General features: G+C 45.9%; 1 protein-coding gene and 1 long non-coding RNA gene across 3 annotated transcripts in view; one reads left to right on the forward strand and one right to left on the reverse strand.

Moving 5' to 3' along the window:
* The window catches only part of KANK4 (KN motif and ankyrin repeat domains 4), a 66326-nt gene extending 63975 nt beyond the window's left edge, over positions 1–2351 (reverse strand). For both annotated transcript variants that reach the window (XM_037024382.2, XM_073234048.1), the window contains exon 1: positions 2098–2351. The gene's annotated coding sequence lies outside the window, so the exon portion shown is untranslated. The remainder of the gene's footprint in view (positions 1–2097) is intronic.
* On the forward strand, positions 1367–14609 carry LOC140848904 (uncharacterized). The gene is made up of 4 exons (XR_012130189.1): positions 1367–1641; positions 13311–13502; positions 13647–13759; positions 14478–14609. It is a non-coding gene; the product is annotated as an uncharacterized lncRNA (long non-coding RNA).
* The last annotated feature ends 10927 nt before the right edge of the window (positions 14610–25536 follow it).

The raw sequence follows: 25536 nt of genomic DNA on the forward strand, positions 1-25536 counted from the left end.
GTTGGAAGAGTACTTTAGATAAAGGGCAGCATGTGCAAAGGCAATGTGTGTTCCAGGAACTGCTTGAAGTGTAATTGTGAGTAGAACATGGAGGGTGCTTACTGAGGGGTGTGCTCGGGGGAGACGGGGGAGTGGTAGAAGCCAGAAATGCGGTAGAAAGGCAGGCAGGATCTAGATTAGGAAATGCCATGTAAGCCACCCTAAGGAATTTTACATTATAGGCAAAGAAAGTTTTAAGTCTAGGATGAGCCACCACTCCCAGTGGGACTCTTCCTAAGTGCTGGGCAGAGGTCTTGGTCAGTGAGCACAGTGGACAATAGGGAACAAGCGGAGGAAGGCCTTGCTTCCTCTTGGCACCCGGAATGGGCATGGGCTGTCTGACCGAGGCACGGGTAGGAAGTGCCTGCATGGGGGCGAGTCCAGCACTTGCCTGTCAGTCTCTCCCTCTTTGTCCCAGCCAGGGGGCTCTGACTGCCGATTACTACAGCTGAAGAAGGAAGGTACTGGTGGGCCCCAGCAATGGAATGCAGAAGAAGAGGTATTGCCCATTTGGGCTCCTGGTCGTCACTTGGCAAAGTCTTTCAGTCCCTCTAAAGGACTCGGCTCTTCACATCCTGTTCTTTCTGCCTAGAAGGCTCTGTCCACCCTCTTCAAATAGTTAACTCCTATCGGCCTTCAGCCTGAGCAACTACTGTACCTATCACAGATTCTCATTATCCTTTCCTTTCAAAGAATTCAGCACTGTTTGTAACCCTATATTTCTTTGAGTGATTTGATGCATGTCAGTCTTGGCCACTGGACTGCAAGCTCCATGAAGCCAGACAGCGCCAGTTTTGTTCGTTTCTGTACCCACCACCTTGGCCAGTGCCTGGCACACAGCAAGTATTTGTTGACTGAATGGAAGTCTGGTGTGAACCCCAAGCCACTCCCCATTCTCTCTGAACTTTAACATTCCCTAAAACTCACATAATGGTCCAATGAGGATGCATTTTGGACACGGGCAGGGAGTTGGACTTGAAAAGGCAGGATCAGAGTGGACTCCTCTGCTTCTAGTCCACGTGTAACTGTGGGTTCTCCTGTGGTCATGTTTTGAAAGGCTCTAAAGAGCTGCATTTGGTTTACCCAGGTAGGTAAGTAGGTCCTTGGGAATTGTGTTTACTTCAAGATGCTTTCGCTGCAGGCCTGAGCCTGGTCTCTGTGCACTAGACCCTACTTCATCAATGAGACTTTGCGCAGGCGTCAGGTGGCCATCCTGGGAGAGAGGGGGCTCTCCATCTCCCTCTCATGGAAAACGTCTCCTACTGGCCCCCCCGGCCTGTGCCCTAGGACGCTTAGGAACTAAAAGCTTGTTCCTGCAGCCCTGGAAGATGCCCACAAAAAGCGCAGATTCAGACCTGGTGTTGAGGGCATGGGGTTTGACTTTTCAACTCCCATGTTAAGCAACTGGCCACTCTACAGGGACAATGTATTTGGGTTCAAAGGTGTGACCTTAAGGGGCAGATGAGGGAGGGAATCTCACCAAGTGGCGCGCTCAGCAAAAGCGCCCTTGGAGGCAAGTTGGCCTCTGAGAGGCACCCCACAAACTCCACCCAAGGTCGAGGCCCAACGGGAGCGCTGGAAAGTTCAGCCAGAGGCCGAGAGGTACTAGGATGGGGACTGGGGGCCGTCTTTGTCGAAAGAAGGGAGGCTAAGAGCTCGGTTCCAGGTAGTCCTTGGAGGCGGCGGCAGGACGCCCTAGTCCCGCAAGCTGCATCCTGGACCGCAGCGCCCGGCTCCGAAGCGCTGGGCGAGGGCTGCACCGGCCGAGCCGCAAGGACACCGCGGCCTGCCCCCTCCCCGCACGGGGCCTTGGGCAGGCGGTCCGGGCGGAAGGGGAGCGGCGCCCGCTGTGGGCAGCCCCCCTCCGCACGCTGTCGCGGACCCCAAACGAGGGCGCCAGGTCTGCCCAGGCTGCCGCAGCCTCTGCCTGAGGGGAGAGGCAGCGCGGGGACGCGGCGCGGGGAGGGGGCGAGGCGGGCGGCCAGGCAGAGGAGGGCGGCCGGGCGCGGGGCCGAGACCGGGTCGCGCCGCGCGGACCGGGGTCGCAGAGAGCCTTACCTTGGCGAGCGGCGGGAGGCCGGCGCACCGCCCGGCTTCGGGGCGCACAGTCCCGGGCTGGCGCTCGCGGGTCGGCCGGGGCGCGCACCCCTCGGGCGCCCTCTCGCCGGCAGCTCGGCCTGGGGCCCGGGGCGCTCACCGCGGGGCGCACCCACCGCGGCCGCTGCGGGACTGGCCGGGCGCGGCCGGCCGAAGCTTCGCCCGCCGTCGCCGGCTGCCAGCGCTGCCGAGTCCCCGCCTTCGCTGGGGGAAAAAAAAAAAAGACTCCTGACGCGGCGCGCGGGCTTTGGTGTGTGGGAAGGGGCAGCGCTGCGAAATCAAGGGGAGGGTCTAAGCCTTGAGAAACTCAAAATGCCCTTGGACAGAATCGGGAAGAAAAAGTTTTTGAAAAGAGAGCCGAAAACTCCTATCTGCGCGGAGTGCTTTTCCGATTTCCAAAGCGCTTTCACATACGTGTGTCTCCCTTCATCGTTACTACTACAGTACTGACCGTTGGGGCATTTCTGTCCTCATCTTAGAGCTGGGGGGACCCCACATCACACCGAGTAGTGACTTGGCCAGGCCAGGGCTAGGACTCAGTCGTGGTGCTGGATTCCAAGGGCAGTGAGGGCCGTCCACAGCCAGTGGGATCTTCTCATTGCAGGGGAGGAAGGCAGAGCGAGGGGTGGATGTAACCGAACTTTTCTTCTCTCTTCTAAGTCATTTCTTTTTCCATTTGCTTTTGTCCTTCCCTTAGGCCCACTCAGGAATCCTAAGTCTCTCATTTCACATTCCCATCTTCCAGAATGCTTTCTCTGTTCAAAATATTTGCATTTCAGTCACAGAGTTGAATGACCAGCATGCAAGTGCCATGCGTTCTGCACAATAAACCCAGGAGAAAAGAGGTGGTGCTACCTCATTTTACAGATGAGGAGGAACAGACCGGGGCAGGGTCAAGTGTAGTGGAGGCTGTGGGACTCCAGATCCCAGCTCTGACCCGCCATAGACACCTCCCAAAGGCCTCCCGTTCGCTCCTATAAAACTTAACCAAAGAAGTTTCACTTTTGACACTGACACCCTGAAGGGGTAGATATTTGGGGCAAAGGACATTTCTGGGATTCTCATTTTCCCAGTTTGATGGAAACATGATTATAGTGATTTTGCTTCACTAGGGCTCTGCTGGAAGCAAATCGATGCCCCTAGAGGAATAACAAATGGCAACAGAGGCTTGACCTCAGTACTGGGAAATAGTAGGGAGTAGTGGGGACTGTGGTGAGTTTGAAGGCAGCTCCAGGCTCCTGACCAAGGGGAAGGGCTGCTGCTACACAGCACTAGTCAAGTTTTGCCTTTCAGAGCAGGGAGTTACTATGGCCATATCATACCATTTTTTTAGAAGAGGCTGCAAATCCAGACATTTAAGTGAAGTCTCCTTTAACTCACTGTTGATAACTCATTTAAAATAGGCCAAACAATTAATATCTATATGTCAACATTATTCAAACCAAACAAAATGAGTTTATGGATCAGATCCGGCCCATGGAGTAGCGGTTTCTGCCCTTGAGTCTGGGATATTTCACATTGTTTGATTTGAGCCTTCCAGTGCCCCTGTGGGATGCGCCCAGCATGGATTACTATTTCCATTTTATGGAAAAGGAAACCCTAGCTTAAGAGGGTTCCCTGACCAGCTCACGACTGTACAAGCTAGCGGAGCTGTAACGGAAACCCAAGCATTCTGATTCTTGTCCTGGAGGCTCTTCCCTCTGCATCCTCTGATGTCATTAAAAATCTGTTTCTTGGTTTTGGGATTGTGAGCCAAATTAGGCATGGGTCTGGCACTGGGGTGTGGAAACATAGCACCTTTCCTGGGAAGATGGAGCAGGAGTGTGCCAGACAGCTGTCCTCGAAAGCTCAGCCTGATGACTCAGAGATGAAGCTGAGTGAGGGTAAAGCTGAGTCAGAGGAAGCAAGGTCCAAACCGGGGCAGCCAGGGGTTCTGGATCCCAAATTAGGTTATCGAGAAATGAACTACGCAAATACCCCCACCCCCTGTCTCCCAGAAAAAACCAGAAGCCACAGGCACAGAGACACCAGTTAGAGTATTGCTCATTTGGTCTGTCGTCACAGGAAAGCAACAAGGTTAGACTGGAAAAGTTAGATCGGAAAGTGGGTCCTTGCAGGCAGCAGGTCTAAGAATCTCAGGTCTGGGCATCTGCACTGCAAGACGCATTCTTGCCTTTCAGACAGTGTGAATCTCAATAGCTGATTTAGAATGACTGGGCACAATGCAGCTGTCGCCTTAAGTTTTGAAGGACTGAGCAGCAGGCAGAGGACAGAATACCTCCTCACCCCATCTTTTGTTGGAGTTTGGAGCAGGATGTGGGAGGATTGACAAACATTCACAGTCTATCATATGTGTACCAGGCACTATGTGGAGCAAGCATGATCTCATTAGGACTCAAAATAAAACTGTGAAGTGGCTATTACTTTCCTGTCAAGGATAATGAGGCACAGCATCGCTTGCCTGAAGATACAGCCAGTAAACTGGGGAGGTGGGATTCAAATTTGGGTCTTCCTGATTCCAAAGACTAAACCCTCTCTAAGTCAGGGCCTGGAAATTGCAGCTGACATGGATATGAGTCACTCAGATCCTGTTTCAAGAAAGTACTGCTCAGCGGTCAGCAGTGTGTGGTTAGCTGGGTCCACAGCGCTGAGAGCTCCTGCCGGGTCTGGCTCAGTCAGTGGTGTGTTGGTAATGTTTAACAATGGGTTCTTGGGGTTGAGGAGTGTGTGCAAAGATAAATTCAGTTCTTGTTATTCGCAGTAGTTCTGTTAAAGTAGCCACAAACACTGAAATTGCTAATATTGAATCATTGCTCCCAGGGGAAATACAGGGTTAGGTTCCTATAAGCTTCTGGGCACATTTTCATCAACTGATCAATTCGTAACCTTGTTTTGTATGTTTGTTTAAAGACTATAGTATACACACACACACACACACACACACACACACACAACACACATTATATTTTTAACAAAAACTGTTGATTTGTTAACACTGAATTAATGGCCAATAGCACTATAATTCACATCTGAACAAAAGCTTATCTAACACATGAATTTTCTCCATAAGGCACATCCCAGCCTTCTTGTGCTTAGGAGCACTAGGGAGTACTTCAGCACTATCCTTTGGGACTAATTTAAACAGTGAAATCACAGAGAAAATGTTCAAAAATGAAAAAAAATATATACCACTAAAGAGACCTCAAAAAGGACACTTGAGTATAACGTGAGAGCTGACGTAACAAGGCAGAGAGTCATGCTTAACTTCAGCTGGGATGTGCACACCCAGTGACTCAAAATTTTCACCACTCTGCATAGCTCTGTGAATGACTGTGAAAGTGCTACAAGTATTGGTCTGGGGTTACAAATTAATGTTAGCAAGTAAGTGAATTTGCAAATACAGAATCCACATATTATGAAGGTTGGCTATACCTATATGTATCCATATGTGCCTCCTGGGCTCTTCATATCCACAACCTATCCTTCCAGGCTTATCTGCCATTATCTTCTGCCAAACTGGAGAGTTCACCATTCTCCAAACATGTCCTACACTTACCTAGCTTTGTGACTGAGTGCAGGCTGCACCCTACACCTGGGTCCTTCCTTCTCTGACTTCCAGTACACACACACACACACACACCTTATTTTCCTTTGTTTTAATGAATCTGTTGTGCAACGGTACTTCCTCCATGAAGGCCTTCCTGATGCCCCAGACAATGGGATTTCTCCATCCTTGGGACGACCATGCCATCTTGAAGCCTGTGTCAGACACTGCTCATGTTCTGCCTTGTGATCAACAAGGCAACTTTAGTGATCTTCAAAAAACACAAATCTGACCATGCCACTTCCCTGATTCAAATACCCTGTACCTCAAATACATTGCTCTTGGGGTAATGCCTGGATTCCTGTACGAAGACTTACAAGCCTAGCTCCTTCCTGCCTCCCAGTCTCAGCCTGTGCCCCCCTTGCCATCTCTCCTCCCAGGAGCCACGGAGACGCCTCGTAGTTCCTGCAGCACACTGGGTTCCTCCCTGCCCAGAGTTTCTCTGCACATGCTGTGTGCTCTTCTGCTTGGAATTTTTCTCCTTTCAATTCCTTGTCTAGATAATTAATACTCATCGCATGAGTCTCAGCTTAAACATCACTTCTGCAAAGAATCTCTCTGATGTGCCCTTAACCTTTGTACTAAGTTAGGAGTTCTAGTGTCCACTCTCATAGCATCTCTGCTTTTCTTTTATCACTGAGCACGATTTAAACGATGTACTATTGCCCATTTCTCATGTGAAATTGTAATTACATAAAGAGAGGCCTATATCTCATTTGTGTGTTTCAGCACCTAGTTCAGAATCTGGCACATATAAATGTAAAACCTGCTTCTCAATAAATGTTTTATGAATGAATAAATAAATAAGTTTCCATTGCCATGAGATCTTTAGGGAGTGATACGAGGGCAGATAGTAATATAATCATGGAGGATTCAAGTTTCTTTTACTTACTTGTGATGTTAAATTACTATCATGTTGGTGCTTTATACTACACACTTAATTCTAAATTCAAAACTATTATTATTAAATTCAAAAGGAATTATTATTAAATTCAATAATTGTTAAATCAGTGTCAAGATTTCCTTACATTATATCATATGAAAAAATCATTTAGATAATGTAGATTAAAATGTGAAAGATAATCTAGAATATAACAGGAAAATACTCATGTTCTCAGAGGCAAAATTTCTTAAATAAGACAACAAAAGCACTAACCCTAAAGAAAAACACTGATAAATTTGGAATACATCACAATTAAGAACTCCTGTCCATCAAAACTTCCTGACATAAACAACCACCATTCTATTCTCTTTCATGATTCTCAGCTCAGCCAGGCAGATCTCTTACTCCATGTGATGCTGGTTGGGGTTGGGTCATCTACAGCTCAATGGGGCTGGAACATCCAAGATGGCTTTTTCACATGGCAGGTTAATAAATACTGGTTATTGATTGGGAGCTCAGCTAGGGCTGCTGACTCAGCAGTGCCTACACATGGCCTCTCCGTAAGGCCGGGGCATCTCACAGACTGTTGTCTCCGGGGCAAGTCTCCCTAGAAGCAAGGAGTAGAAGCTGCCCCATCTCTCAAAGGCTGGGCCCAGAACTGGTACAACTTCACTTACAACATGTTTTATTGGTTAAGCAGTCATGCGGCAAACTTAGATTCAGAAGGAAATAATAATAAATATGAACTTTCAATGGGGAGAGTGAAAAAGGACTTGGTCATCTTTAATCTATCAAAATACCATTAAGAGAGTATAATAGTAAATCACAAACTGGGAGAAGATGTTTCCTAAACATAAACATTATAGGCTGAACTGAATTATGCCCCCCAAATTCACATGTTGATGTTCTAACCCCTAGAACCTTAGAAGGTGACCTTATTCAGAAAAAAGGTTATTGCAGATGTAATTAGTCCAGATGAAGTCGTATTGGAGGAGGATGGGCCCCTAATCCAACACAACTCGTGTCCTTATAAAAGGAGAAATTCGGTGCAGAGATACGTACATGGGGAGAGCATCATGTGAAGAAGGCAGAGATCCACAAGGAGTACCAAAGATTGCCAGCAAACCACCAGACACTAGGAGGGAAGCATGGAACAGACTTTTTTCTCACAGCTCTCAGAAGGAACTAACTGCCAACACCTTGGTCTTGGACTTCCGTGAGATGACACATTTAAGCAACCCAGTTTGTGGTGCTTTGTTATTGTTTTCCTAGGAAATGAATACAATATATAAGGAGTATCTTCAAAACATTCCAATAGAGAAATCCAATAGAGAAGCAAACACTTAAACAAGAAGATATTTAAAAGACCAATCATATTAAAGAGTGCTCAACATCCTTAGTTACTAGAGAAATGCAAATTAAATCTTAATAAGGTATCACTGCACAGTCTTCAGAATAGCTTATACTAAAAATAATAATAATACAAAGTGTTGGCAAGGAACAGAGAAATGGAACTCATACCATTGTTATTGGAATGTAAACTGGTATAAACACCTTGGGAAACTGTCAGTATCTACCAAACCTGAATGTATGTACAATTATGACCCAGCAATTCCACTAGTCATAGACCCAATAAAAATGTATATGTATATACACCATAGGGCACAATCATGATTGATCATAGCATTACTATTCATAACTTCCCCAAACTGGAAACAATTCCAATTTATGTCCAACGTAGAGTGGACAGATAAACTGTGGTTTAGCCATACAATGGAATACTACACAGCAGTGAAAATAACCAGCTACTACTACATGCAACAACATGGATGAATTTCACATAAATGAATGATGAACACCAAGTACAAAGTGTATAGACTATATTATGTCATTTAATAAAGTTCAAACATAGGAAGAATTATTTTATCAAGATAGAAATCAGGATAGTGAGTGTCTTTGGAGAGCACAACTAGGAAGTGGCTCAGGGAGGTGATGATGTTCTATTTTTTTAAATATGATAGTTACAATACTATGTTACTTTGTGAAAATTCATTGAATTGTGTTTTATTTGCACACTTTTCTGTGTGTGTTATAGTTCAATGTAAATTTTTTTAAAAAATTTAATAAACTCATTCCAAAGTATCAGATCATCTCCACCCACTGATACCTGGAAATACTAGTCATACTTTTCACATTTGTAATGATTTATAAATATGCTGTACTAGAAAATCATTCTGAGCATTTTTGAGGTTTTGTGAAGAGGAGATTATAATTCCAATTTTTTAATCTTTTTATACAATGAAGCTTTGTTGTGTATGTGAAATTTTCAATGTTGATTAATTATTTAAGACTTGGTTAAATCATAGAGTGGACAATAACACAGTAAGCAAGGAATTTGACATCACGTCGGGAGGCACAGATGGCCCATTTGATGATAGAATTGGTCATTAGACAGATCTCAGCAACATCAACTTGCATTCCAGTCTCCATATAAATGGCACTCTACACACCAGCCTTCTGAGCGTGGAGTTCCTCCAACCTTGGGCTCAATCTCTCTGACTTCCAGGTTATTTCACATACAGTATTCTCCCCCCAGGACATGCTTGCATAGTTCTTCACCTAGCTAACTCCTTCTGAATCTAGTTCAGATATCACCTGACCCCAATGATAGTCTCCTAAATGGCCCCCAGTGGTCCTCTCCCTGCTGGTTTTCATGCTCTGTGCAATCACCTTCTCTTGAGTATGGGCTGGACATGATGATTCACCTCTAACAAACAGAATATGGCAGAATTGATGGGATGTCACTTACAAGATTAGGTTACAAAAAGACTGGCTTCCATCTTGGGTGCCCTCTCTTTTTCCTTTACTCCCACTCCCTTGCTCTGAGAGGAGTCAGGTATCTTATTGTGAGTATCCCTATGTAGAGGCCCAGCTGGCAAGAAACGCATGTGTCTGGCCAACTGCCAATGAGGACCTAAAGTCTGCCCACAGCCAAGTGACTGTGCTTCTGGTCAGCTCCTCCCTAAGCCAAGCTCTGAGATGACTAAAGTCCCAGACAATACCTTGATTACAGCCTTGTGAGACCTTGAGCCAGAGGAGGCAACTAAGCTGTACTCTGATTTCTGACCCACAGAAACTGTGAGCCAATACATGTTTGTTGTTTTGAGCAGCCAAGGTTTGGGGTGATTTGTTATACAGCCCCATCCTCACCCCTCCCATTCTAGGTTGGATTGGTTGCCCTCGTTGTACCTATTGCTTCCTACAGTCAAGCATTTATCACAGCTCGTCATAATCTACTGTGTGCTTGCCTACCTCTCCCATGAAAGGGGCCAGGGACCCATGTCATTCCAGTTCCTGGAACTTAGTTGTACTCAAGTGTTTGATCAACGCATGAAAGAATAAGTAGATGATAACTGTTTAACCTTGGGAAATAACAACCTCTCTGGTTCTTAATCATTTCATTTGTAAAACATTAACAACATTGGTAGAAATATTTAAGAGGCAAAATGAGCATGTTTTGGTAAATAATTAGATGTGAGAGGTGAGGGAAAAGGAAAAGTCAAAGTTTGGACAACTGGGTATCTATACAAGAGAGAAAAAATACCAGAGATGGAGACTGTTTAGAGTGGAAGGTGGTGAGTTCAATTTTGGACATGCCGAAACTGGGGTATCTTTGAACACTTCCACCAGGCTGATGGTTATACAGTCTGATGCTTAGAAAAAAGTTTATGGTGTGGTGTATTTGGGAGTTAATGGCATGTAGACGGTAATCAAAGCCATGGGAGAGAAGCCAAAGAATGAGATAAGTTGTGGGGTGAGAACGGACCCTAGGGAGCATTCTCATTAAGAGGAAAAAAGAGGTGCATGTGAACTGTGGGGAGGAGATAGGTCTGTTTAGAATTGGAAGAATGTGGTAACCCAGATGGCAGGCTGTAGACAGTGCCATGAAGCAGGGAATGATCAATAGTAACAAATATAGCAGGACCAAGATATTAACTGAAAAACATCCCTTGGATTCAGTGACTGGAAGATCATTGGGAGACTCTGGTCGCTTGCATTCTTCAAATGTGATGGCAACACTATTTCCCATCCCACATGCTCTTCTACAGTGTGACCTCACCACTGTGCTATTGAGAGATGGGGTCTCTATTAATCTCCCCAACTTTCGGTGTGCTTGTGACCACTCTGACTAATGAATTGTAGTAGAAGGGGTGCTATAGGACTTCCGAGGCTAAAGAAGTCATAATGACTTCTGAGTCATAAAAGGCAATGACTCTTCTACCTCATTCCTGGAACACTAGAGCATGCCATGTAAGACACCAGACTACCCTGAGGCCACCATACCATGAGGAAGCCAGACCACAGAGCGAGGCCGTATATAAGTCTCCGGTCAGCAGCGACAAGCCATACTGTATGACCAATCTGACCTCCTAACTCTCAGAATGCATGAGCACAATCAAATGGTTGTTTTATGCCACTAAGCTTTGGGGTAAATTGTAATTTGTTACATAGTCATAGTACCTAAAACATCACTTTAGGCAAAGTTGTTTCCATGGAGTGGTCAGGACAGAGGCCAGAGTGTAGTGGGCTGGGGAATGTGTAGGAGGTAAAGAAGGGGATGACACATGAATAGGCTACAGTTGGGGAAGGTCAGACTGGAGTATTATAGAAGGGGGCTTAGGAGGGCTCCTGTCAGATGGAGTCAACTGGGCAAATTTATAAGCAAGAGGAAACTATCAGAGAAGTGGGAGAGTTGAAGCAGAGAAGAGGTTACAATTCAGCAGAGGCAGAGTGGGCACAGGTTGAAGAGCAGGGCTTGAAGGGTCTACTGAGACTAGAAAATAACCAGAATGTGCTGGGGAAGGAAGGCATAGCAGGAGAGCAGAGCAAGGGCAGTGGTGGTCCTGGGGCTGCTCACATGATCCCACGCAGGGTCCGGACTTTCAGCCAGGAGGACTGAAGGGCTGAAGGAAAGGAGAGGACCAAAGGGCTGGGGCCACTTAGGGGTCAAGGTGCAGGTGTCATGGGTAAGAGGTCATGAGATAGCTAACAGGCTGGGAGAATGCCACCACAGAGGAAGTTACCGGAGTCTAGATGCCCAGTTCTGGCTCACGACAAGATCCGGGGTGGAGCCTGGGAATGGTGGCTGCAGGAGAGTAGAGGAGAGGGCCCTTGGAGCTAAGGAGACCCAAGAAGTAACAGTGCGGTCGGTTGTCTGCCTGGGCACTGAAATTTCTTAGGATGAAGCAGGCCTTGAGCTAGAGAGGGAGACTGAGAGCCAGGCCATGAATGATTCAGTGAATGAACCTTAGACAGTGTTCAGTGCTTTAGGAGGAGAGCGGTCAGATGGCATGGGGCCCATAGAAAGATATGAGTGTGGACAAACAGGGCTGTGGAAGTGACACTAGAGAGCCAAGACAATCCAGACACCATTTCTACTTCATAGGTATGGACTAGGGGTCTGAAAGGGTGAGCAACTTTCTCCTAAAGGGCTATTGTGGAGACTTCTGTTAAGACAAAAGAGGATGAGATCCTTCTGTAAGGGTTTCGGGGGAAAGGGAGATGTATTCACAATGGATGGGGGTTCCGGAGGGTGAGGTGGGTAAATAGGTTTGGGAGTGGATGAGTAGGAAATACAAGGAGGGAAAGAAATGGTGGGAGAAAGGGGTATGGGATTTGAGGCTGGGCAAGGACACTGTGCTACGAGGCATTTGTTCTATGCAGGCATCCTCTTAAAAAGTGTTAGGCAGGCAGTGGAAGCCTTGTTCCAGATCAAGGTCCTTATTCCCCAAATCCAGGGCCTCTCCCCTAGGCAGGCCCCTCCCCCTGGAGCCAGGAGGCCCCTATGCCTGGCAGATGACTGTCTATGGAGATAACTGCAACAGAGGGGTGGAAGGGGGGGGCGTGAGGGTGGGGCTTGACTGTGAGACCCTCAGGTGGCCTGGGCATCCTTGACTCAGGAAGTTACACAGAGCAATGGATCTTCCTGTTATGACTGTTTTGCTATAAAAGAAACAAAAAATAGAATTCTTGGACTCTCTTGAGGAAGACAATAAAAAGTGATCTGACCACCCACCTGGCAACTCATTTTAAATAACTTTTTTTGGCTATTTTAAGACAGAAATGGACATGATCCTATTAATAAACCAGGCTAAGTAAGGCCTGTCTGTGGCCAGGGAGACTCTAAAAGCCTCTTTCCCCACAGAGTTCTCACTGTGACAAAGAGCAGGGGGTGCTCCTGGCACCACACTGGTCACGGCAGGTAGAAAATTCTAGAGGGACTTCTAATTCCACCTCTTGGCCCTCACCGTGGAGTTTATATCCATAATTGCCACAGCTAAAGGAGTGGGTTTACCGAAGACCAGGCATCTTGCTTTCTAGGCTCTCTGCAAAACACTGCCAGAATAGAAAAGGTTCTATTCTATCCCCACTTCAGAGGTGAAAACTGAGACTTAGAAGAGTACCTTTCTACCCCCTCCCCTGCCCCCTTCAACCTCCCACAGTTAGAGGGAGAAGCTGGGACTCTAGGCAGACTAGGACCTGAGCCCAGGGAAGTACCCGCCCGGGCTCTGCCTGCCTTCCTGAGGTTGGGTTCAGTTGCGGGAAGGCCTTCCTCCCCCTCACACCGCATCAGATGTGGCTTCAGGCAGCTGGTCATCAGCCCGGCTCTCCGCTTTGCTCACAGAGTCATCCAGCGTCCTCGCTGTGACCTGCAAAGCCACCGTGCACTGAGGACGGGGCCTCCTGCCGCCGAGAATCCCCCCTACTACCTGCAGGGAGGCCTCCTCCCATCCATCAGGCACAGGCTCTCCAGTTGTGAGGAGAGAGAGCCACACCCAGAACCTGAGGAGAAAGGAGGAGGTGGAGTCGGGGCTGCAGGTAGGGACTGTCAGTGCCTGGGGGCCTCTGTGTGTCCTGGACCACCGGGTTTCCATCTGTCTCTGCCTTTTTCATGGTCTTGTCCTTCCCAGAGTCTCACTTCTCCCTGCACACCTCCTGCTAACAAGTTCTCCCCTGCTCCAGGTCGGCCCTCACAGCCCTGACTCCACTGCGAAGACCTTCCAAGGCATCCGTGGCCTCCAGCCCTGCTGCCGACTGCCTGCATGTCTCAGCATTTCTTGGTTCAAATTCCTGAGGTGGGAATCTGATTGGCCTGGCTCCCTTTTGTGCTGTAGGTCATAGGTCGCCGGCAGGCCCGAGTTGGCTCAGATGACTTCCCCTGCTGTACTGGATAGTGTGAGTGGGATAAAACAGGACAAAATATGGCCGAGGAATGTCCCTCTCCCCTTTCAGCCAGGGCTATTTTTTGAATTGTTCCTTTTAGAAAGAACAATGGCCAACATTTGTACTGTACTTGTAAACCCCCACTGGCCCTGAGGCAGGAACACAGCCTTTTGCGGCCTTTACAAAAAAGGGTTTTAACTGCCAGAAATGGTAACATACAATAAGCCTGCCCTCATGGCAGTGCTCACTATTGCCTAATGCCATTTGCCTTCAAACTGCTCCTCCCACAAAAATGTCTGTCTGTTTCTGGGAGCCCCCAAGTCGTGGCTCCTGTGTGAGCTGCGTCCAGTCTGCTTCCAGATGACTGCGCTGTGATTTCTTCTGCTCCTGCCACACGCTCCACTGGGCCCCCCACCTCTGGCCCTTGCATTTTTGCAGCTGACTGTGTCCCCGGCCCATGTTGATTCTGCTGATCCCCTCAGTACCAGCCCTGCAGTGATTTAAGTACCAACCGCAGCGGCAGAGTGCTATCTGTTTAGGTCACCTACTCTCAGAGGGGGTCTCCATGCTCCAGCCTCTGAAGGCTTGGGGAGGCTTGAATGAATGTGTTCTTTCAATTCATACTCACAGGCTACCTTCCTCAGGACCCAGGCACGAGAGCATCCTGGGTGGTGGGACGGCCAGGCTGGAGTGAAGTTAAGGAGAAACAGCAGGTGTACTCTGCATCCACTTGCATTTGGTTCCTGGGGGCGGCGGGGTAGGCATGGGGGAGTTATTTCCCAGGAAACTCCTTGGCATTGCAGGTAAGGAGGGAGATGGACCCTTAAGTTTGCACTGGTCTCCTGACTGTACCCCTCTCTGCCTAGTCTGGGAGTGATGTGAGAAGAAACAGTAGGGAGAGGAATGGGGAAGAGATTGGGCCCCAGACAGCTGTGGGCCGAGGACACCATGTTAGGCATCCTCAGGTGCTGGAGCACCAAATATCTTGCTGGTTGGTTGCTCCCTGGCTGCCAGTCCTTTATAAGGGACATAAACCCAGGTAGGTCACCTGGCAGACGGTACAAACTTGACATGATACTAAGAGCACATTTTCAGGAGCCAGGCTGCATGTGTTTGGAGTGCTCACTCCACTCACAAACTGTGTGACCTGGGACCAGTTTCTCCAGACCTCAGTTTCATCTGTTAACCAGGAGTCATAATAGGACCTATCATGTAAGATTGTTATGAACAGTACATCAGATAATACACACGGAAAGCGCTCAGAGTAGCATCTGGCATGCGGCAAACAAGTTCATTACTATTTTAAGCTCACCTGTGTCTTACTTTCTCCAACAAGATTGTAAGTTCTTCAGGGATTTTAATTTTTTGTGTTTCTCACTGTAGGTCAGAATCGATGATGGGAAAATGAATGAGTGAATGAATGAAAAATAAACTTGTAAGTTTCCAGTGAAGGAGAGTTTATTAACAGTGCGTAGATGTACAATTTTGCCCATTTACTGAGGCCCGCCCTCTCAGTGTGACGACACAGACTCACCCCACAATTCCCCACACTTGCCCTCTCCCCTGCCCACCCGTACCCACACACCCCTGTACCCACTCCCCTCCCCACACCCTTCCACACACCATATCCCCCTTCTACATTGCCCATGCACAAACACATCCACACATCTTCCAACACCCACTGTCCTCCCCCCACTACACACAAACACACACATGCAGGAATGCACATACAACACGCGTGCACACACACTCCCATCCTGAGGTGATCAAAGGAGTGTATTTTTCTTCTTATCCTTCCTTATGGTGAATTGAGAAAAGAAAAGCTGCCCACTGCTTTGGGTCTTCAGCTCCTACCCCTGTTTGTCTCCCACCTCCTTCTCTCTCAGTCTAAGGAAAAGAGCCGAGGGAGGTCTGGGCCTGAGTTTCACAGATGCCACTGAAATGCAGCCACAGTTCAGGGTCACCAAGAATTGGCATCATCTTCAATTTCCTTATGACAGGAGAAAACTCATTTCCTCTTCAACTACCTGGACAGAAATTATTCTTTTCTCCACCCCAGAGGAGAGCAACCAGGCCTGCTTCAGAGCAACTCAGCTACATTAGGATTTTCCCCCATTAGAGAGATTCTGACCACTCTTAGCTTATCTCTGCAATGATTTTCTCATTGCCTAGGGGACAGATAGGAGAAAACTAACTTATGTTTAACACAGTATTTGTTTATAAATATTTAACAAATGTTTATATTTGAGTGACAGAGCACTTTGAGGTTGAGTAGTTCTCATTTTACAAGTAAGGAAACTGAACACACAGGTGTTGAGTGACTTGTCAGTGGTCACACAGTAAGTAAATGGTGGAGCCAAGACTCAGATGATTCTTGACTCTAAGGTTGTAACTAAAAATTGAAAGATCCTCTCTACAATCTCAGGTCCAGAGAACAACTTTGCCACAGCATGGCCTTTTGTTACATTGGTCCAGTGACACGCACAGCCCTTTCCTGAGGGGCATTGACATGAAACCATGTGTGACAGCTTGGCCTTTATGCGACTATGAGAGCACTTCCTCTTGCCTCTGGCAAGCAGTTTCTCCATCCATGTACTCATCACCCACTCACTCTTTCATGTACCTATCCACTCCAGCACTCATCCATCCATCCATCCATCCATCCATCCATCCATCCATCCATTCATCCATTCATCCAAGCATCCATACATTATCCAACTAATTAAACCCTTCTGAGTCTCTATTTATTTATCAGTTCACTTCATGTAAAGTTTAAATGATGCAAAACAGGTTAAATACCTGGTATATAGTCTATAGGTGCATTAATGTTTATTCCATGAATGTCTTTTGCCTTATTAAGGAGTCAATTTCAGGAGGATTTTTAATTCTTGGGAATGTCCCATCCGTGTGGCTGGGTCATGTTCAATGAGCTCTGTCCTTTGATATATTGCTATGGGGGCCTGGGATGGTAGGGGTGCCCTGGATCCTTCTTATTAGATGTGTTTGGCTTCCACAGAGAGTGGTGAGAAAGTCCCAAGGAGAAATAGCAGGCAGGTGCGATCATGAATGATATAAACAAAAGTCAAGAGCAGCTTCCTCTCAGAGGAGTCTAGTGTGGGGGTGGGAGCCTGGGAGCAGGAAGTTTAGATTGGCTTTTCCACATTTCCTCCAGACTCTTCACCTCTCAAATAGGAAGCTTGTGCAACGCTGAACTATAAAAATCCTCAATTGGGGCTTTGAAGTGTCTTCTCTGTAAGAAGCCCCAGCCCGGCCCTGGGGGGAGGAAGGAGCTGGAAAGCTTAAAGACTGCAGTGGGGCTACTGTGAATAAAGCTGGCAAGGCTGTGGCCTGGATTTTCTCCTGGAGATGATGATCGTGGAAACGGGCCCATTTCACATTCCCGTCCCATTATGCCTGACATTTGTAAAGCTCTTTACAGTTTGCACAGAGTTTCCACATGCACCATCCTATCACAGCCCTATGTGTCAGGAAAGATGGACATTTTTAGGCTATAGGGGATCAGAATATTGCACCCCAAAATACGCCACTTTGGCATAAGGATGATTTTGAGCTGAAGACAGTTGAGAAACAGCAGATACCAACAAAAGCTCTCTGCCCTCACCACCATTTGCCTAAACGCGGAACATAAATTTCCATTTGTAAAAGTGTTTCCTTCTTTGCCTGGAAGAGGAGCCCCGTAAGGACAACTCTCAGACTTCTGGTTGCAGGAGACAACTCTCAACTGGTAGCACCCCAGAGATGGCACTAGGAAGAATCTACGTAGCATTAAAATAACTTACTTACATACACGTACTAAAGTAACCTTTATCTTCCATTAGTTCCTCCACATATTTATCTACCCACAATTTACAGTCTCTAAAAGCTTAAACCTCTTTTTCTTTGTCTTATGACTGCTCTGCAAATTTATTGTTCTTCATTAAGATGCTATGTGAGTCCCATATTCTAACCACCCTTTGGGACTTCTCCCATGGGTGTGCATGCTGCCTGCTTTCATAAACTCTGTTTGTTTGTTCTCTTCTTAATCTGGCTTTTATCATTTTAATTTCCTGGGCCCCAGCTGCAGGGCCTAGGAGGGTAAATTTTTTTCTCCCCTTCAATACCTATTACAGAGATGAAGAACCTAACACAGGGACAAACTGGCCGTCCTCCAGGCCACCGAGGCTACGGCCCCAATCTCCTGCCTGCAGGTCCAGAGCCCTTTTCCACATTCCACCAGGCCCTGACAGTGGGAAAGAGTTATTTCACCACCTCTTAGGCAGCCTGTAACTTCCAAAATCACTTGGAGAGACTTCTCTCTTTTCTGTTGTTTTTAAGTGTTTAACTAATTAATTCAAATCTATTATACAGAGCACCTGCCCCGGGCGAGCTGGCTCTCCTGAGCAAAGGCAGCCTATTACAGTTTAGGGGATAAGAGCTGGCTTCTCCAGGAGCATCAAGTTACTCTGCCAATAACTTCCTGGAGGAAGTGATTCAGCAGCTGAGACCTAAAATATAAGTCAGGCTGCATCCAGCAAAGGGAGCAGGAGAAAGGGTTCTGGGTAGAGGGAACCTCACCTGCGAAGACCAAGATGCAAAGAGCTTGGTGAGTTTGGGAAACTGAAGAGGTGAAGAAGCTAGAGGCAGGGGTAGGAGTAGGGGGCAGGGGAAGAGGCGAGACACAGGCTGGAGGGGCCAGGGGACAGGTGTCAGACGACTTAGGCCACAACATTGAGGAGTTAGTCTTTATCCTAAAAAAGCAATGGGAAGTCTTTGGAGGATTTTAGCAGGAGCTTCTGATGGTTATGTTTGCATCTTACTGAAGTGAGAAGAATGGGTTGGAAAAGGTGAGAGATGAAGGGCTAGACCAGGGATAGGGGTGAGGTGCTGGTTTTTGGTGCTTTTTTCAATATGTCTTCACTACCAGTGAGAACTCCTGCAAGGCAGAGAATGAGTCAAAAAAAGAGGGCTCTGAAGTTACCAGTGCTGCCTCAGAAGCACGCTTCTGTAAGAAACAAGCCTTTATGATTAGCACTAGACAGTGGGTCCCATCAGGTGCCAGAAAGAGCCTATATAGATGCAGGCCTGCCCTCCAGGGGTCTATAATCTAGTGTGGCATATGGACAAGGGAACTCCACCCTGGTGTCTGCACCAAGTCCTGTGGGAGCACCATGGGGGTATTTCTGGCATTGCAGAGATCAGGGAGGCTTCTGAGGGGAGGTGACACTGGAGCTGAGTCTTGAAGGATGGAGAGGAGTTTGTTGGGTGGCTAAATTTTGATCCAAGAATAGGGACCTCAACTTTCTTGAAAGACAATGAAGTGAGAGATTGAAATGGCATGTTGGGAAACATTTGTCAGGACTGCCCTATCCCTGCTTCCCTGCTCTTACACACAGTGCCTGAGTCCTCCACCCAACCTTATCCCCAGCTGCCAGCCCAAAGGCACTGGCCTGCCAATCTGTTTCATCCCGACACCTTCTTAACACAGAAATGTGGAGGCAGACTAGTATAGCATTGCCATTAGGAGCAGATGGACTTGGCTTCAAATTGGGTTGCTGCCACATCAACTTGTTAGGCAAGTCACCTTGACTTGACTCTTGGTTTCCTCATCTGTGTAAGGAAGTAATAGCAGGACCTACATCACAGCATTGATGGGAAGGTTCCCGTACCAATTATGACATCACGGTGTCTCAGCTCCAAACCCTTCTGCACTCTGCTTTGTGGTGATGAGGCTGGGTGCCTGCAAACACATTTCTGCTCAGCCAGGGGACCACACAGTTAGAGGGGTAAGACAAGACTTGGTCCTTCCTGTCTGCTTCCTGTGGGCTTCCTCTCTGAAGGGAGAAATTAGGAAGGCTTCTCAAGGGAGGTGACATCTGAACGGGGTCCTGAAGGACAGAGAGGAGTTTGTTAGGTGTCACTGGTAGTGAAGACATATTGAAACTTTTACCCTGGCAGCAGCAAGGTCTTCCCATAGCAGAAGCTGAAGTCAGTTTGCAGTTTTCCAACACAGAATTAGCTTCATCACATCCAATCTCAGACATCAGTATCAGCCCAGCAGTGCCTCCTGCTCAGGGCTCTGAGTTTCAGTTCACAGGGTCCCTCCACTAAGACTCTAAATTTTAATAATTCTAGTTATAATAATTCTTTTTCCCCTGTGGTTTCTTATCCCCAGGGTTATAGCTGCTTTCTGCAGTGGTTATCTTTGTAATAACTTACAGTTCTTATTTTACCCTTTCAGTTATCGAATTAACAACTTTATACACAGTTAACAATCCCTTACATCAAGTTCTGTATGTTCAAGTAACTAAAGTGATTTCTGTCTCCTGGTTGCACCCTATTGTAATTAATTAAAAAGATACGTATAAAATATTTAGTACATACTAAACTCTCAGTAAATGTTGCTTATGATTCCTTATGAGTTCCTAACATTGATTCATTCATTCATTTGTTCAGCATATGTTGTTTCCTACTCTGTGTCAGGCCCCCTGTGAGGTATTGGGGTGCAGAACTAAATAAGACCCAGTCTAACTCTCATGGAGCTTACAGTCTGAGTAGTGGAGACCACGAAGGACATGAGCCCATCCCAGGAATGGTTCTTGGCACCTCCTCCAATGAGCTGCCACTGCTGATCTCACTGCCCAGTTACTCCACCTCCCAGATCACCCAGCATAACGGTAAGGCTAGGTTAACTTGATAGTATATTATGTTATTATTATTTATTTGGACATCTTACCATCTTTTTTAGATGGTAAGTTACTTGAGATAGATTTCCCCAAATGGCTTGTTTCTGTATCAATTTATAGGCTTAGCACTGTACCTGGGGCATGATAAGATATCCAGAAAAAGATGATGAATGCATGAATTCATCTATTTACCAAATATCCCTTGACCTCTTTCTAAGAAGCAGGTTTGGGCTAGGTACCGGGAAGACATAGACAAGGATAATTGACAGGGTCCTTGCCCCCATTGAATGGATGTCTGATTTGGTAATTGGAACTAGACAGCATTTTAGGACCCAGACCTTCGTGAGGCCGGGAATGGTTCCATCCGCCTGGTGTGAAGCAGACCTCTTGGCACATCTGCTTCCTTCCTGCTGAGCTGCTGAGCCGTCAGCGGGAGATGGCTGCCTGCTGTGGTTTACCTGATGTCCTGAGCACTGTTGGCCAACAGCTATATTTAAATATCAAACATTTTCATTTTTAATGTTGACTGGAACTGGAAAGGGTGTGATAACCTTTCCAAAATGATACTGGGTTTTACGTGATTGAAACAGGCCTGGCTTCAGGCATTTCTTAAATGGAAAATTTAAAGTATTTTCAATATCAGTGAGAGTACAGAACCATCTCAGAACACAGTGTCCTGTTTGTTTGCTCGGAAAAGATCACCTCCCTTGAGGACACTCAGCCTGTCTGCCTCGTCAACATTGCAGGGGCTTCTTAAACCTTCATCTGTCCTCTTCACCTTCTTAGAGGGTATATGGCTTAAGAACTGCCAATCGGGCCTCCCTGGGGAGGCAGCTGATGCTCAGAAGAGTTTAGGGAAGCACAAAGGTACAGTGGAGTTTTGGTCTTAGAACTTGCTCTAAATACCTAAATACCTCTACAGCTTACAACCTGAGTGTCTTAGACAAACCTGCTTACCTCTCTAATCCTCCTTTCCTCATCTGCAACATAGTGATAAAAATGCTCTTTCCCATATTTGCTGTGACATTTAAATATGGTGATCTGTCAAAATGCTTAACATCCCATGCCTGGTGCTTTGCTAATGCTCAGTGGACATTAGTTCTTAGCCTTCCCCCAGCAGTGACCTGTCTAAGATAAAACATCACTGTCAGGTGAGAACCCTAAGCTCCTGGAGTGAAGCCTCTTTCCAAGAGGCCCACTAGACCCAAATAGGTCAAAATACACGTTTGGGGTGAAAGCAGGCAGACTCATTATCATCTTCACTCTATTCTGATTGCTCTCATTAACAGAATATGCCATGACAGCTTATTTAAAGACTTCTAGGCATCTATATATTCCTTCTCTGTTTTCCTTGTAAAAATTGCTGCACTGTCCAATACGGTAGCCAATAGCCAAATGTGGCTGTTTCAATCTAAAGTAATCAAAGTTAATAAAATCTAAAATTTGTTTCCTCAGCCACAGTAGCCATATTTCAAGGGCTCAGTGACCACATGTGACTAGTGGCTAGCAGGGAAGATACAGGCCATTTCCATCATCTCAGAAAGTACTATTAAAAAGTGTTAAGTCAGAGACAAAGAATAAGAGAAGAAAGGAGAAGGGAAAGGAGATGAGAAGGGAGAAGGGAAAGGAGATGAGAAGAGAGAAGAGAGAAGAAGAAAGGAAAAAAGAGGCAAATTGGTTTTCCAGAGCATTCCTCATTCATGCGCATCCTTGCATGTGTTCATTCAGGCGTGGAAATCAATATCTATGTATTTACACATTCTGAGAAAGAGGGAAATTTTCTTCTCTGAAAGAGTCAGTGCCTGAGAATTTTTAAAATTTAATTTGGCTCAACAAATACTACCATTTAAAACTCAGATGTGATCACTGCATCCCCTGCTCAAAATAGGTCCACAGCTCTTCATGACCTACTGAAAAGGCTCCAGATTGTCAGCATGTTTCCAAGGCCACTCATGATTTCTCCCAGTAGCCCTTGCAGGCTGCTTTCCCACTATTTCCTGTCCCCTCTCACTGACCATATGCTTGGCATTTGCCCCATCTCACCAAGACTGCCTTCTCTGACGCACCCTGCACTCCGCATTCTTTCCTTAGCTCCTCCTGGAGTCCACTGCCTGCAATGACCTGAATGGCGTATCTCCACCTATGACGCTGGTCAAAACGCGGCACAGATGCTTCCTCCTCACTCTGCCTTCACCTTGATGTGCTTCTGTGTCCAGAATTTTATTCATATTTTTCAGAGCATTTGCCCAGTTGTGTCCATGTCTCTTTCTCTACTCTCTGTCCAGTGCCCCCCCCATAAAATAGTGATTTTCAAACTCTCTGTGGAGAAAAGACCAGTATTTTTTGTTGTGTAGTCTTTGTGAATTTGCAACCCATTGCAGATTAACGATTTTGTGAGATAGAATGAGATCCAAAAAAAAAACAAAAACAAAAAACAAAAACACAGAATACAGGGCTTATTTTATTCTTAGATTCAAATTACTATTAATTATTTTATTTAGATTCAAATTGCTATAAAGGTTTCTAAACCCTGATTCTCAGTGTCTGTACTTTCCTTTGATCAACAGTTTTCAGGCCACAACTGGAAGAGCAATGCCTACAGACCCCGTGAGAAGGCTGTGCGTGTAGACAATGCTTCATGGAATACACTGGAAGCTTTCTGCCAGTGCTCTTATGATGTCTGAAGGAATGCCCAGTGGAGTGCGCTTGTAGAGGAGCCCTTAAAATAAGAAGGCCCCTTTGTGGTGATGTTTGCAGGCAGATTTGGGTGTGGATCCCACTTCTGATGTCTAAGTAGCTCCATGAACCAGAACATGCTATCTGAATGTGACCTTGACCAAAACTAGACCACGGTTCTCAGACCCCTTTGTGCCCTGGGCCTCACTGATAGTCCGGGGAGGCCTATGACTCTCCTCTCAGAATGGTTTTAATATTTAATGTTTTAATGCCCAAAATTTCAAAGGAAGTCAATTATATTCAGTGTAATTAAAATATGTAGTGCAAAAATGTTTCTTTATTAACACATTAAGATAATATATCTGGTAGTGGATACCTACTATAATTTGAAGTATTGATGAGTGTAAAACTGTATTTCAAGTTTTTTACAGCTGGACTGAGATTCGAAAACAGCTGTGATTTCTATTGTGACCATCATAGATAAAACTAATTCTGAGATTTGTTGCCTATGTTTATGATTGAAGGAACTGTTTAATTTCAGTTGCAGAGTAATGAAAATAAAGACACAATTTTTCCCATGATCTATGGTCCAGACAAACTATCTCCCAACTCTTTCATTGATTCACCAATATTTATTAAGAACTTACTGTGTGCCAGGCTTTGTTCCAGCACAGGCAGTTTCTGTCCTCACTGAGCTTTCATTCTTACTGTGAGACAGATACCAAAGAAATAAGTATAGTTTATTCTCATTGTTTGCAGTAGTTACATTGTTTAAAATCACAGTGAACACTGAATTAGTGAATACTGAACCATTGCTCCTAGGGGAAATATAGGGTTAGGTTCCTGCAAGCCTCTGGTCACAACATTTCATCAATGAGTTATTATATTAACTGATGAATATATAACCTTGTTCTACATGTGCTTCTATTTAAAGACACCTTACTTAGTACACACTGTTAATTCATTAACTTTGCATTCATGTTCAGCAGGACTGACACTCTAATTATAACTGTATGCCTGAACACATGTATTTTCTCCATAAGACCCATCACGGCCTTCTGGTGCTCAGGAACACTAGGGAGCACTTCAGTCTGCTTGGGGGCCAGGTTCAACAGTAAAATCACCAACAAAAAGGCAAAAAAGAAATGGTAAAAAATGTGGCACTATATAAACTGTAAAAAGGACACTTGTTTACAGTAATAAGAAAGCTGAAACAGGAAGGCAGAGGGTCACATTGTTCGATCTCAGCTGGGATTGTGTGCTCTTCAGGTGATTCAAAATTTTCACCTCTTTGTGCATGTCTATGAATGACCATGAAAATGCTACAAGTACTGATTTGGAGGTTGCAAATGAATTTTAGCAAGTAGATAAATTCACAAATACAGAATCCACAAATAATGAGGATTGTCTGTAGATTTACAACATCATATTAGGTGGTAAATTCAATAAAGAAAAGTATCACAAGATAATGGTGGAAATAGATTGAAGTCAAATTTGGGGTGTATTTTGAAAATAGAGCAAATGGAGAATATGGAATGTAGGAGAAAGAGGAGGTCGTGATTTTTGTCCTAAGCAACTGGGTATCTGGTGGTGTCATTTAATGTTATGGGGAACAATCAGTTATTGAGCACCACCTGTGTGTTCTTTACAGCACATGATGCTTGAGTAGCAACAGTGAACATGCAGAGGCATGTATTTCCTGGAGGAACACTGGGAGTAGCCCTTGGAAGTTATCATTCCTCTATAAAACCAGTTGTTCCCCTGTGCAGAAAAGGAACTGAGTCCTCTCTGCTTTGCACAGTAATGGGGCTCATTGACTCCACAGATGTGCAAGGCATTATGGCAATTGCAGAACTCTTTCCTTCAATAAGGATTTACAGTGACTACAGTGTCTCCAAAAAACATTATCTGTCATTGGGAAATATGTGTTTGCTTTATTTAGCCAGACCACTAATGAGATGGCTGAGGATGACTAAAGTGCATGCTGGCTGAATGTGGAAAAAGGCAGTCAAACCAGGAGAAAGAACCCTTACTCATTTTTAACTGTGGGACCTGGAAACCTCTTATTCCCCAGATGATTCTTAAGTCTTGATGGCTGCTGGCTGAAGCCCTGTGGCCCTACCTAGAAGTGAGTAACTCAGATTCAGGGCATCACTTGGGGAGAGATGGGGAGTAGAAGGGTGCAAGGACTAATATATTTCCCTGAAGGTGGGTGTCTTGCCAATGGGTTTCAGCCCCCGGCAAGTTCATTATGGAGTCAGAATGACCAAAGAAATGATAGTAGAACGTTCTTGGGGTGAAAGCTTGGGGAGAGATGGGGAGTAGAAGGG

The sequence above is a fragment of the Manis javanica genome, chromosome 4 (genome assembly GCF_040802235.1).
Source record: "Manis javanica isolate MJ-LG chromosome 4, MJ_LKY, whole genome shotgun sequence".
In the NCBI taxonomy this organism is placed as follows: domain Eukaryota; kingdom Metazoa; phylum Chordata; class Mammalia; order Pholidota; family Manidae; genus Manis; species Manis javanica.